This window comes from Gastrolobium bilobum, unplaced genomic scaffold (assembly GCF_033153095.1).
Source record: "Gastrolobium bilobum isolate Gb01-03AN ecotype WA unplaced genomic scaffold, APGP_CSIRO_Gbil_v1 utg5152, whole genome shotgun sequence".
NCBI lineage: Eukaryota > Viridiplantae > Streptophyta > Magnoliopsida > Fabales > Fabaceae > Gastrolobium > Gastrolobium bilobum.
Window position 1 is genome coordinate 256,625 of NW_026898358.1, and position 12,958 is coordinate 269,582.

The 12,958-nt window shown below is 29.6% G+C and overlaps 1 protein-coding gene across 1 annotated transcript in view; it reads right to left on the reverse strand.

Annotated features, from left to right (window-relative positions):
* LOC133315216 (catalase isozyme 1) overlaps nt 1-12,958 on the reverse strand; it is a 99,796-nt gene that overhangs the window by 44,330 nt on the left and 42,508 nt on the right. The gene's annotated exons all lie outside the window — the stretch shown is intronic.

Sequence of the window (12,958 nt, forward strand, 5' to 3'; positions counted from 1 at the left end):
CCGAACCCCGCCACTGATTGTGCGGACATAAATTTTTTTTCCTGGGTCCGCCACTGTTGCCACCTCTAGTTGAGGAATATGTTTATGGGGATTCTAAATTGTAATTTAATTTGATATAATAATAGTGTGCATTTTCATTTATTTGTGTTTCATATTTTTTAGCTTATTTAGTGGACCTTATTTAACTCATTTTAAATATGAAGATTATAATTAAATTTATATATTTATATTTATATATATCCGAGTTAACTGACCGACTGACCAGTAATCCATTGGTTCAATCAATAATTAAGTATCCCAACCGAGTCCACGCCTAGTGAGATTTAATAAAACTGAATTTATCGGTTACATCCCTTATCCAAACCAAATATTATACAAAAAAAAGTAAAAAAATGTATGATATATCTCACAAAATCTGGGGTCCAGTAAGCATTAACGGCATTGCAGTTGGAGGAATTCTCTGGTCCATACAGAAGTTTGGTAAACCTTATGGTTTACTAAGTGCTAAAAGCAGTATCCTTCTAAGTGTCACTCTCTGTGCGGTTCGATGTTTTCAAAGTGTGTTCCATTATATAAGAAAGTTCTTTCGTGTTGTGTTTTCTTGAATCCTTCAACATATTATTACTTGTCCTGCTTTCACAAAGTTATTGGGATAGTTAGTTGGTGGCTAAGTGGAAACTTCAGTCAATTCATTTTCTTCAGATAGTTGGATGGGTAGAAAAGTTATTTTTATGCCTTATTTATTTTAGAAATATTTTTTAAAATTTTAAGTTATTTAAATTTAAAAAAATGCTTCTATTTTTTTGGAAGCTAAAATTTTCAGCTTTCAAATTTTATTTTATTTTTTTTTCAATTTTCTTATAATTTTTTTTTAAAAAAAAACAGGTATTCAAACAATTTTTTTATGAAAAGTGTTTTTTTTTTCTGAAAAAAAAATCCAAACGGCCTAAATATTCAGGGCGCTCACCTCTTAAATGCTACTATAAACTTCTACAACCTGGAGTCTGTACTGTGTATATTTTTTTAGGTACATTGTACTGTGTATTTTAAATACGACATTGACAGGCTGTATCACGTTGCTGTGAGGATCAACTTCAACATATTATATATAATTTTATTACCACCAATGTTACTACCACATCTTAACCGTTAATTTTCGCTAATCAACAGTTATCATTTATTGCGAATTAATAATTAATTAATGAGTTTGATTTGAAAAATGATAACCGTTGATTGGCGGAAATCAACGGTTAAGATGTAGTAGTAACATTGATTGTAACATTATTTGATTGTCACAATATCTTATCCCTAATTGAGGAAGGATATTGTAACAACTAAGTTATGTTACTATCAATCAATCTCATCGTTAAATTGCTTATGTTGATCCAACGGTTATATTTATTTCTATCTTTGTATGATCATGATTTCTCAAATTTAATACTTTATATTTATTTCCACCTTTGTATAATTATGATTTTTCATATTTAATGCTTTCACTTTAAATATGGGTAATCATCACCGTTGAATCAATATAAGCGATCTAACGGTGAGATTGATTAGTAGTAACATAATTTGATTGTTACAATATCTTTCCCCATTAAACAAATATTATAGGATTTAAAAGATTTGGTGTTGCAGCAAAATTCTCCCTTTCATGCGATAGAAATAAAATCCTATGGCCCACTATTTTTTAAAAAATAAAATAAAATATTTTTTGGCACGGTATAGGAATTATCTGTTGCAAGCTATCCTCTTCTTTTTTTTAGTACAAAACTATCCTCTTCTTCGGTAGCATAAGAAGTTATTTGCCAATATTTATAATTTATATTTTGATACACATGTTTAAAATTTTAAATATATAAAATATTATTATTTATTAAGATATTCACTAACTGTTAATTTTTTTTTTGGGGTTATTTTTTTGGACATTATATAAGAATTGAACTGCAAACTTAATACACATTAAACACCAGTAGGCTAACTCTAGTGGTATTTTTTGGGGTTATCAACTGTCAATTTTAATTAATTTATAATAAAAATAACGTTGATGTTGTAACATATTGAACAATATTACTAACATATTTTTTGTACTATTTATATTAAATTTAGAAAGTAATTATCATAATAATTGTTTAAAGTTTCTTTTTTACTTTTGGTTAAGACATTCTTACAAGTATTTTTGTTAGACTAACCCCTCGAACATTATGATAACTATATAAGAAGCCCTTCGATGGTTAAACTTAAATATATTTTTTATAACAAAAAGTTGGAAAGAGTTAAAATACAATTGTAATGAAAGAGTATAAAATAAGCAATAGAATATACTTATAACTATTTTGTCTCACCATTTCTTATAGTTATTTTCGTTATTATTAGATTAAAATCAAATTAAACAACTTTCACTTAATGTCTTTTTATAATTATTAATTTGATTTCGATTCAATAATAATAAAAATAGTTATAACAAGTTGTAAGTATAATATTACTCATAAAATAAATATTTAAATTTTAGTATCAATCTGTAAGTAATTAAATAAACACTAAATCTCTACAAAAACAAACACTAAATAAAAAATGTAAAAAATAATAGGTTTTAATTTTTGAGTGAGGATTTCTAACTACCAAAAATTCTTACTACTAACTTATTACCCATCACATCACCATTGGATCAAAGAGAGAGAATGTTAAAAAGTTTTTGAAGAGAGAGAAAATATTAATATAATGGTGATTAGATAGGTAGTAAGTTAATAGTAGAAAATTTTGATAGTAAGAATATCCATCCTCTTAAATTTTTAGCAAAAAAATAGATGTTATATTGCTTTTTAGAAACTGTTTAGATGATTTATAATTCAACTTCGTTAACTGGTGATGTAGACTTATCGTTCAAGAAGATAAACTATGATGTACAAAGCTGCCCGATTTATGAAAGTATAAATGAGGGTCACCGGTTTGGTACTGGGTAGCAAGACTTTACCCTCCCCCCAAGGGAACTTAAACAGCGTCTGGCACAATCTCAGCCGTAAGAGTCCCTTTATCTACTCGATAAATAACATCTGCCCATAATTAATTTATGAATAATATTTAGGGTTTCTTTTAAGGGAAATGTCATTTATGTTATTTTAGAAAATGAAAAACCACACTAAAATAACGTAGTTTTATTAAAAATGATATAATTTTGTGTCATTTAAAATAACAAATATTTTTTTCTTCTTTTAATTAGTGAATAGTTGTTATAAGTTTTGAAATTAATTGTTTTGTGTTATCCTAATATATTCATTTGTAGTTAATTATATGTAGAGAATATACATAATGATTAGTGTATAATGAGTAGTGTTTAGTTTTTTAATAATGTAATTTAGAATAAATAATTCCTGAATAGTATTTAGCAATGTTATTAAAACCGGCTCGGTCTTTGACCCGGTCGAGGTACCCGGTCACTGGTTCAACCGCATGACCCGGTAATTATATGTAATTTTATAATTTATATTAAAAAATTATAAATATACTCAAATATTTAAAAAAATGATAAAAATTTCAAATATTTTAATACAAAAAATAATAAATCACATATTATTATCAAATAAAAAATTAAACAAAAATATAATAATCGTGATATGGAGCTTTAGGTTCAGAAAACGACATCTCTAACTATAAAATAATTCAAAATTTTATGCATAGTACATAATTGAGATAATATCAGTGTTGTAGGTACATAATTTATATAAGTCAATAAGCAAAAAAATATTCAAATATGGCTATTATGATTTATTTTTTTTTTAAATAACAAAAAGTTTAGATTTTTTTTTTGGGACCGGGTCGGGTCACCGGTTTTTATGAAAACCGGTCGGGTCGCACCGATTCTGATGCATGGCCGGTCCGTTGCTTCAACCGGACCGGTTATATGACCGATTTACCAGTTCCCGGGTCGATTCGGCCGGGTCGGTCCGATTTTAATAACTATGGTATTTAGGGTTTATTTTAGTTAGTGAATGGTTGTTATAGTTTTTTAATTTATTTTTTTTCAGTTTTTTTTTTTATATTGGTGGGGATTGAATACATGACCTAATATAAACTACCAAAATCCTTCACCACTAGACCAATCCTGGTGACTTATTTAATTCTTTTTTGTTCTCCTGATATGCCTCCAACATATATAGTTTTTTAGACTAAAACGAGTAAGGATTTGATATTAATTGAACGATAAATATTAATATCTGTTAGAGATATTGATAATCCATGCTCAGACATATTCTCATTGAATTTCTGTGTTTTGTAGAAGAAAAGTGTAAGAAAAGAAAATTAATTCACAAAAAGAAGTTTGGCAAACTGCATAATTGCGCAATTGGAGTAGGAATGGCGTGGATAATTGAAGATTGCCCAACTCACTGCCTCTCCGTGCTATTGGCACAGGAATGGCGCGATCCGTGCCATGAAAAAGTGATAATTACTCAACTCACTGCCTCTTCGCGCCGTCCTGACGCTAACCGCGCGGAGGTCATGTGCAACACTTAAATGAGATGAAATTTTATTTAAAAAATGATTCCTTGAGAGATTTGGGGAAGATTTGTTGCAATGTATAAATAGGGAAAAAGAAACCTTATTTTAGTAATTTTTTCTTTTTTTTTGACAAAAAGAATAAGAGAGGATTGGAGAGCAACAATTGAGAGTTTTGTAAGTTCTTGCTGAGGCGGATGAATCAGAGAAAAGGAAGCGTGAAGAAATTGATCAACCATTGATCCTTCTTCTTCTTCCTCATCTTATTATATTCTTCTATTTTTTTATTTTATTTAAGTCAGACATTAATATGTCTTGCTAGTTTTCTTTTGTAGTTAGGGTCACGGATCTGATGTGAAACTCTTTGGTATTTGAATTGTTTTTATAATTCTTTTATTTCAATCAGTTTTATTTTACCTTGAAGGAAAATTTTATATCCTTATTAGACTTGATCAATCTTATAAGGTTTTGAGTGTTAGAGCTCACAATAAACATGTTGAGGTTTTAATTTTGACTAAGTTAAAATAATAATTTGTGCATAATGTAGACATAGGCTTGTACGAATTGCAGATTTTTTAATTCATTGAACTTATTGCTTAATCCTAGAAGGATTACTAAGACATTAGAATTCTAATTGGGTTAAAGGATTAAATCACTAAGACATTAGGGTTTAACCAATTAATTTAAAGAAGATGAATTGTCTAAACCATTGAAATAATTGATAATAAGAATTAATTCAGATCGATAAGGGGGTATCAAAGGCGAAGTGTACCATGACTACAGTTCTTTATTATAATTATTAAATCGTTCTTTAATCATTTTTACATGTTTTTGATTGTTTATCTTTACAATTGCTTTTCGTTTTATTTTAATTCAACAATTATTATCAACAACCAAATTGAATTGTCCAAATTAAAGTGACTAATGCGAATAGTACTTGATACTTCAGTTCTCGTGGGACGATAATCTTTCTCACTACTTTATTACTTGAAACAATCAATATACTTGCCATGATCGTAACATAGCCTAACATAAGCATGTGTAATTAATTATATGCAAATATTTTACATAATGCTTAATGAATACTGATTAATGGAAAAGGAGATAATGAATTATGAATGGATGAAATGTTATTTACAAGGCGAAGAAAGGGATTCAAACGACTAAAATTGTGCCACGTGGTATGTCGTCCAAGTTCCCCAAGGTAAGGGAGGGGGTGTTGGGGAAGCAGAACTCTTTGTTTAAGAAAACAAAAAGTGTTTTTTTTTTGGGGGAGGGGGGGATGTCTCAAACTCGGTGGGACATAACACCTCCCAGTGGTAAAATTTTTGCTGCCCAATACCAGACTGGTGTATTGAGTGTGAGAAAACTCCATTATGGTCAAAGAGCCACCACAAGTAAGGGTGTTAATGGACCGAGTCGGGCCGTGCTTTGCTCTGAAAAGGCTAAGCTTGTATTTAAATATGTCAGCCTAGCCTAGTCTGTTACCTGTTATGAATATAATTAGCAGTCTGTGACCTGACTTATTTACAAAAATAAAAGTTTGGTTTAGTCTGTTAAAAAAATAATAAGACAACAAAATTTTATTGAAACAAAATATACGATCAACAACACTAATAATTCCACAAAGATTCAGAATTCAATGTATATCCAAATAGCATAATATAGAACAAAATCATTCAAAAAAATCTATTTAACTAATAAAATGGAGTGAAATGAGTTGAGGAGAGAAAATGGCTATTATGAGCAGTATAAAAAATATAAAATAAAAATAAAAGTTAATATACTAGATCAGACTAAAAGACTTTAAGATCAGACTTTTGAATTAGAATCTAAGGCCTTTTTATTAAAACAAATTTTTATATAAGTATAAGCCTGATTCTAACAATCAATTTTAAAGATGTAAGTTTAGATCTTCACAAATCAAGTCAAAAATCCCTGAAAGGTTTGCGGTTCATTTAGTACCCGTGACCATAAATATCTTTTACGGAATGCACTTATGCTCAAGTCGGAAACATCAATTTCAAGATATATGACTATAACTAATGAACATTTATTTCTCCGTAATTTCCATCCAAACGCGTACAGCAAAGATTATACATTTATAACTATTCTTTTGGCCTTATTTAATGAGGGGATTCAAACTTGTCCCCTGATTAGTTGCTACCAAAACAAGGTGAGGTACAACTCTAACTCCTTTTGGGGCTTCGCCGTGGGAGAACATTAGGTGGGAAAGGTGTAAAAGCGAGAATCTACTTTTGAAAGAGCGTGGTTGTTTGCGTATGCATCTCTGGGCGCGGCGTTTGGCGATTTGCATGATCGAGGCGTGAATAACGTCAGATGAGAGGCAATTATGACGCCTAATGGGTCCTCCAAAATTTCCATTAAACAACCCAAAAGCAATTGGCCCCATTACCATTATAGTAAAGCTCAACTACTCACAAAGCGCGCACCGGTTCACACTCCACACACCTTCCCTTGAATCTATTCACAATTCAGTAATTAATCACCAATTCCCTTACCCAACACCATTACCCATTACCCCCCTCCTCTCTCTGTCTCTCTCTCTTTGAAAAAATGAGTTCACTAATCCCACCACACTAGTCATAGTACTTACTCATCACAGGCCGCATAATGCGAATTGATGTAGTTTGCGTTTGGGTGTATGGTCCCACCCACATATCTACAATCTCTCTTCTTGCTTCTCTAATGACTCCGTCTGGCTCCACTTTCACACTCCCCCATCATTAATACCACTCACTCCTCTCTCTCAACGGTTAACTACACAACTTAATGATTGAATTGTCTGCTCAAAGTCCCCCTCTTCCCGTTCTTTTACTAATTTGTCCAAATCCTCATTCATATATGAATATTCATACATCAGCCTACACCATTATAGCTCATCATGACATGTGTAGCCATGTGCTTTGACCATCTTTAATTCTCTTCTTCATATATATATTTACTACTCGATCCCGTGTTACGAGTTTCACGTTGGTTGTCCATACAATTAATGTGAAGTTTACAAGGTCTTTGACACTCTCATTCTTTGAACTAATTTTTGGGATTGAATGTACGTAGATACCCACCCTGCTAGTAACTAATTAATTTGCAATATTTATTTGGAAAAAAAAAAGTGTCCAAATTAATGATTAGTTAATTCAACCATCCGCGAGAACATGAGAAGCGTCCGGTCTAAGACACCATTTTGCTTGACATGTACACTTTTGGACACATGCAGATACATGCGCTATGCGCATGAGAAAACGATCAAGCTGTGATTGCAAAAGCGGAAAGAACTATCAACACATTGATTAGCTCATGTAAAATATTCGGCCTGTGCTGTGATTACACGAATCTAATTCATGACTTCCTCCTTGTGATTTCTCATGATGTGGGTATCAGCTGGTCCCTTCATCATCGGAATATATATCTAACAACGCATACTACTACTCTAGTAATTAATTTATTGTGGAGGGGAATTGAAGTTGTGTTGTGGGTAATTCACCTTTTCCTCACAACTTAAATGTCTACCTTCAAAAACGGAATTAAAATAAGAAATGATCGATTATCCATGCATACCTAATTGATTACAACTGAATTAACAGGGCATTCTACATGTATAACATGGATAGAAAAGTCAAAGCCAATACGAAATGATGATATTGATGGCCTCAACAATACCAATGATGACGGATATTATGATTTTGGGGTGTTTGATAGAGGATATATTTTTTATTGGGAAAACATAATTAATGAGAAAATAATAGGAAAATGAGTTTGATGAAAAAGTTTAAAAAAAATGTTTGGTTCACCCAAATATTATCAGAAAATTTATATAAATTTGCAAAGTCTATGTTTGGTTGAATGTAAAATAGTGATAGAAAAATTGGTTGAATTGACCAAAACACTCCTATTATCAATATTTTTTAAACAAACCACTACCTAAAAATGAGAGTCCAATATCAATAACTTGGTTTCTTTAAATATCACTTCTTCACCTATCCTAAAATACCACACCCAAAGTGATATTTGTGAATAGCTAGTTTGAGCAAAAAAATAACACAAATCTAATTGCTTAGGTTTCCTATTTAATTAGTCTTTTTTTTTTTTTTCAAAATTTGAACTAAACATGATCTTTTTCAATACCCACCCATATTTCCCCATAACTCAAATGAAAACTTATAGCAAACACAACATCATGTATATTTGACTTTCCTTTCTATAAATTGTAAACAGTTTTTTTTTTTTTAACTTTACTTTTTGGCGGGAAGATCATTTTTCTTGTACTTACTTAATTTATAACCGTTGCAGTAATAATTCTTACTTTTTTTTAAAAATCCTTTACCCTTTTACATCACAAAGATTATTGTGTATAAATATCAAAAAAAAAAAAAACTCTAACCACTTGCTCGATAATAAAAAATCAAGCAAGAAAAATATAGTATTGTGCAGAAAGAGTGTACCATGAGAAGACGACCTTGCCTCAACAACACTTTCCTCGCTGCCATAGTCCATGCATTTCTCATCCCTCATATGGTAATATATAATGACATCCATTAAATTATTTTAAGATCCATTATGCATATGCATACGGTTTAAGTTAACCAACACATTCTCGGGACAAGTGAACCAATATCGGTGTGCCAGCAAGCAAATTGGGTATATCATAAATTCCATTATTGATATAGGTAAAGTGCACTGTTTCTTGCGTTAAGTATTGGGCTATTAAGTTTCAAAATAATTGATGTGAATTATATACAACTCTTAATAACACGCGCGATGTTCCAAGATTTCTAATCAGTCCTTTCAAAATGAATTTGTAATTGTTTTAAAAAATTATGTACGCAGAAAATAACAAAAATAGCTTATATTCTTTATTTTGAGATAAATTTTGAAGAGTTTTTCCTTCATTTTAATATTCTTTCTAGGTATATCTAAATTGTTCAATGTTAATGGGAGTTGATTCTGTTGATAAAGTTTAAAAGACTTTGAAGGCAGGGTTTGTGCTTAATATATATTAAGGTCATGTGAAAGTACTGTTATAGAATTTAACAGTGGATTTTGTTTGGTTCGGGTAGTCTATAAATATTCACACTAAGTGATAGATGTGTGCGTTCAGAGATATCATATAGATATAAAGTCAATGTACTAATCACTGCACACCAATAATAGACATATATTCAACATGTGAGTGTGTGTATCCAATGATGTACAACAGAAAATGAGTCAAAAAATGTGTACTTGAGAGTAGAGTCCTGACAAGAGTGTAATTGTTCCTGATGGAATTATAGGATTATCATATTGTTGGAATTTTATCACTTAACACTCTAGAGGTTGAGTTGTTATAATATTCTCTTTTATTTTCTGTTGGAGAGAATGTTAAGATATAAATATAATTCATAACATATTTGTCAATCTCTGATAATTTCAATTCATTCATACTTAACCTCAACTTGAGGTGAATATTTATACATAAAGGGACTGATCCAGGACTATCAAAGGATCTCAACAAATAAACAAACTATTAACAAACTAACAGAATCCTATTTTAAGTATTCCTATCTTAACAAATATTTACGGATCACAACAATAATTTAAAAACTCTAAAATTCAAATCTTTACTTCAACAATATTTGATTTGAGAGAAAAAAACAAAAAAACTTTCAAGTTTTTATTTATATTTCCTATTTTCTATTTTTTAATTTAAATGACAGTAATTTAAAAAAAAACTAAGATATCTAATTATGGATTCAAGAATATTGTTCTCCTCATTATTTATCTTATATTTATCTTATTTGCAATTATAGTCTTCAAGTATTGCACAAGCTATTACTTGCTCAATTATAACTCCAACAGTGGCAATTAAGACAAGGATATGGAATCTGATAAAGATCTCCCAGACTTAACTTGTCCTTCTAGTCATGGGGAAAAAAAATCACCTCTGCCCTTCTGGGGCTACCCACTTATCTTATTTATTTATTAAAACCTCCAAATGCTGGTAATCATAAAATACAAGAAGAAATTCCCCGGACCTGTCCTTAAATTGTTGGCTCTTATTTATTTATTTGAACTCTTTTGTTTTTGGTTCCATTTCTAGACACGTCTTTTTCGTTCACCTACAACACATCTAAGTGCCTTCCGCATTGGATATATTAAGTGAGAATAATATCTAAATATAAGAGATGGAGAGAATTAATTAAGTTTGATTGTTCAATTTTATATGAATAAATAAAAATGAAATTTATTTAGAAATTAAATAAAAATTTGAAAATGTCATATAATTTATGTTGTTATATTTAATGGTCAACATTTTTTCTCTCACAATAAACTACTTAAATAAAGATAGTCTTATTGTGAAAAGTGATAATAATTAATATTAACTATTTAATCCCATATAAGTTGTTAAAAAATAAATGTTACTCATGAGTTAAGTGACTACTTTATATATATATATATATATAACCATTGATTTTCAATCTAACAATTATAATTTATTGATTTATATTTATTAATTAATTTTTTAATAAATTATAATAATTAAATTAATAGATATCAGCGGTTAAAATGTGATGTCAATTTTTTTTTGTTTGACACCACTGTTAAAAAATTTAGCCCCATAAATTTAATTCATAATATGACTCAAATCTACTACTATTTGAATAATAATATATACACGTAACATTCAAGTACACACATCATTTTCTCAATTAAAAAAGCAACCATAGAAAAAGAAAGAGAGAGAAAAATAAATGATAAGATTTAACTTTTGTGCAATTTTTATAAATAAGGTGAATGTATATCAATCATTGTCAGTCCTACTTATAATAAATTTCTTTCCATTCACATTCATATTTATTGCTTTTCGGCAAATGGAACCCATGTTGAAGGTACCTCATCTTTCTGCTGTTGGAATTTAAACAAGTTGCAAGAAAGAGATTTGTTTAAAAGAGTCAAACAAACAAAATAATAGATGGATAAAATTACATTAATTAATAGCAAAAAACTGATTTGAGATTATTTTTCAGTTTCCGTTTCTAACTTTTAATATGCAAAACGTATAATAGAAAAAGTATTCAAAATAAACTATAATAATATAGTAAAAAGTTAAAAATTGTTTAAGCGAAATTATATTTAAAAATAAGAAATAAAGTTTATATTAAATAGTTTAATAAGTAACAGTGTGAGAGACTTTGTAAAATATTTTAAAATACAGCTTGTTTTTAAAATTTATTAATAAAATTTGAATATTTAACAATTAATATGGTTGATTTTTAAGTAAAACGTAAAAGCGAATAATGCTCTTTTCATACGTATAGTTATCTAAATGAAAATTAAAGTTTAAATTGTAGAGATAATATCATTCAATGAAAAATTTGTTTGCAATATCACGATGCATTAATAAATTATTAAGATTATTAGAATTAATAATAGAATTCTTAAATAGTAATTATAATAATTATTATGTCAATGATTTAATAATAAATAATTAAAAGTGTGTCCAAATAATTTATTCAAAAAAATAATTTTACAATATAAATTTCTTATAGTTTTTCAGAAATTACTATTTTTAATATGTGAAAAATATTAAAATTATTTTGTCTAAGTTATTTTTTAAAATATATATAATCGCCTTAAAGATTTTATTTTATTTTTCAATGTAAATCACAATCAAATCCTTAAAAAATGATACTAATCTAAAACGGAGATACACTTAACACCTTGTAAATTTAGGAAAGTACTAACCTCTAAATAGTTAATATTAAGGGCCAAAAGCAGACAGGGTAAGGTAGGCTATTATATTAGCCTCTTATCCATTGTTTGGTGTGGTAATAGAATGTGATATATTTATCCTATTCACTCATTTTATCATCAATATATCTTATCTTAAGTGGAGATTGGAGTTAGGAATATACATGATATGATATAGCCGGGTTGATAACACATAATGAGTAGGTTATCTTCCCATCTAATATACTTTTGGAAAGGGGTGAAAAACTTTAACTGTGATTAAATTTTGATTAAGAATTAATATTATAGCCTGCTCAAAGAGTTAAAGTTTGTGGGATACTTAGGAGGCGACTCGCCTCATAGAGGTAATTAGGATCAGTATACAAAAAAAAAGTAATATGCTCTTCTTCTACAAACTTTTATTGGGCACGTGGGGATTATTCCTTGCCATTGACATGCTATCGACAATTGATCACCTCTATCGTCCACTGTCGTTGCCACCATCCATTAGCTAGATCATCACCATGAGCTATTGGTTGCCACCATTATCATTAGCTACCACCATCCCTAATTACCAAACAACAAGAACCAACCATCGGTGCCACTAGTAGCTACCACTACCACCATCATAATCAGTACCACCACATTCACCAACTACCTTCACCTGCCACAATAACATCAACCACCACTGGCCATCGCCATTAGCTAACCGCCATAATTATCGGTGGCCATT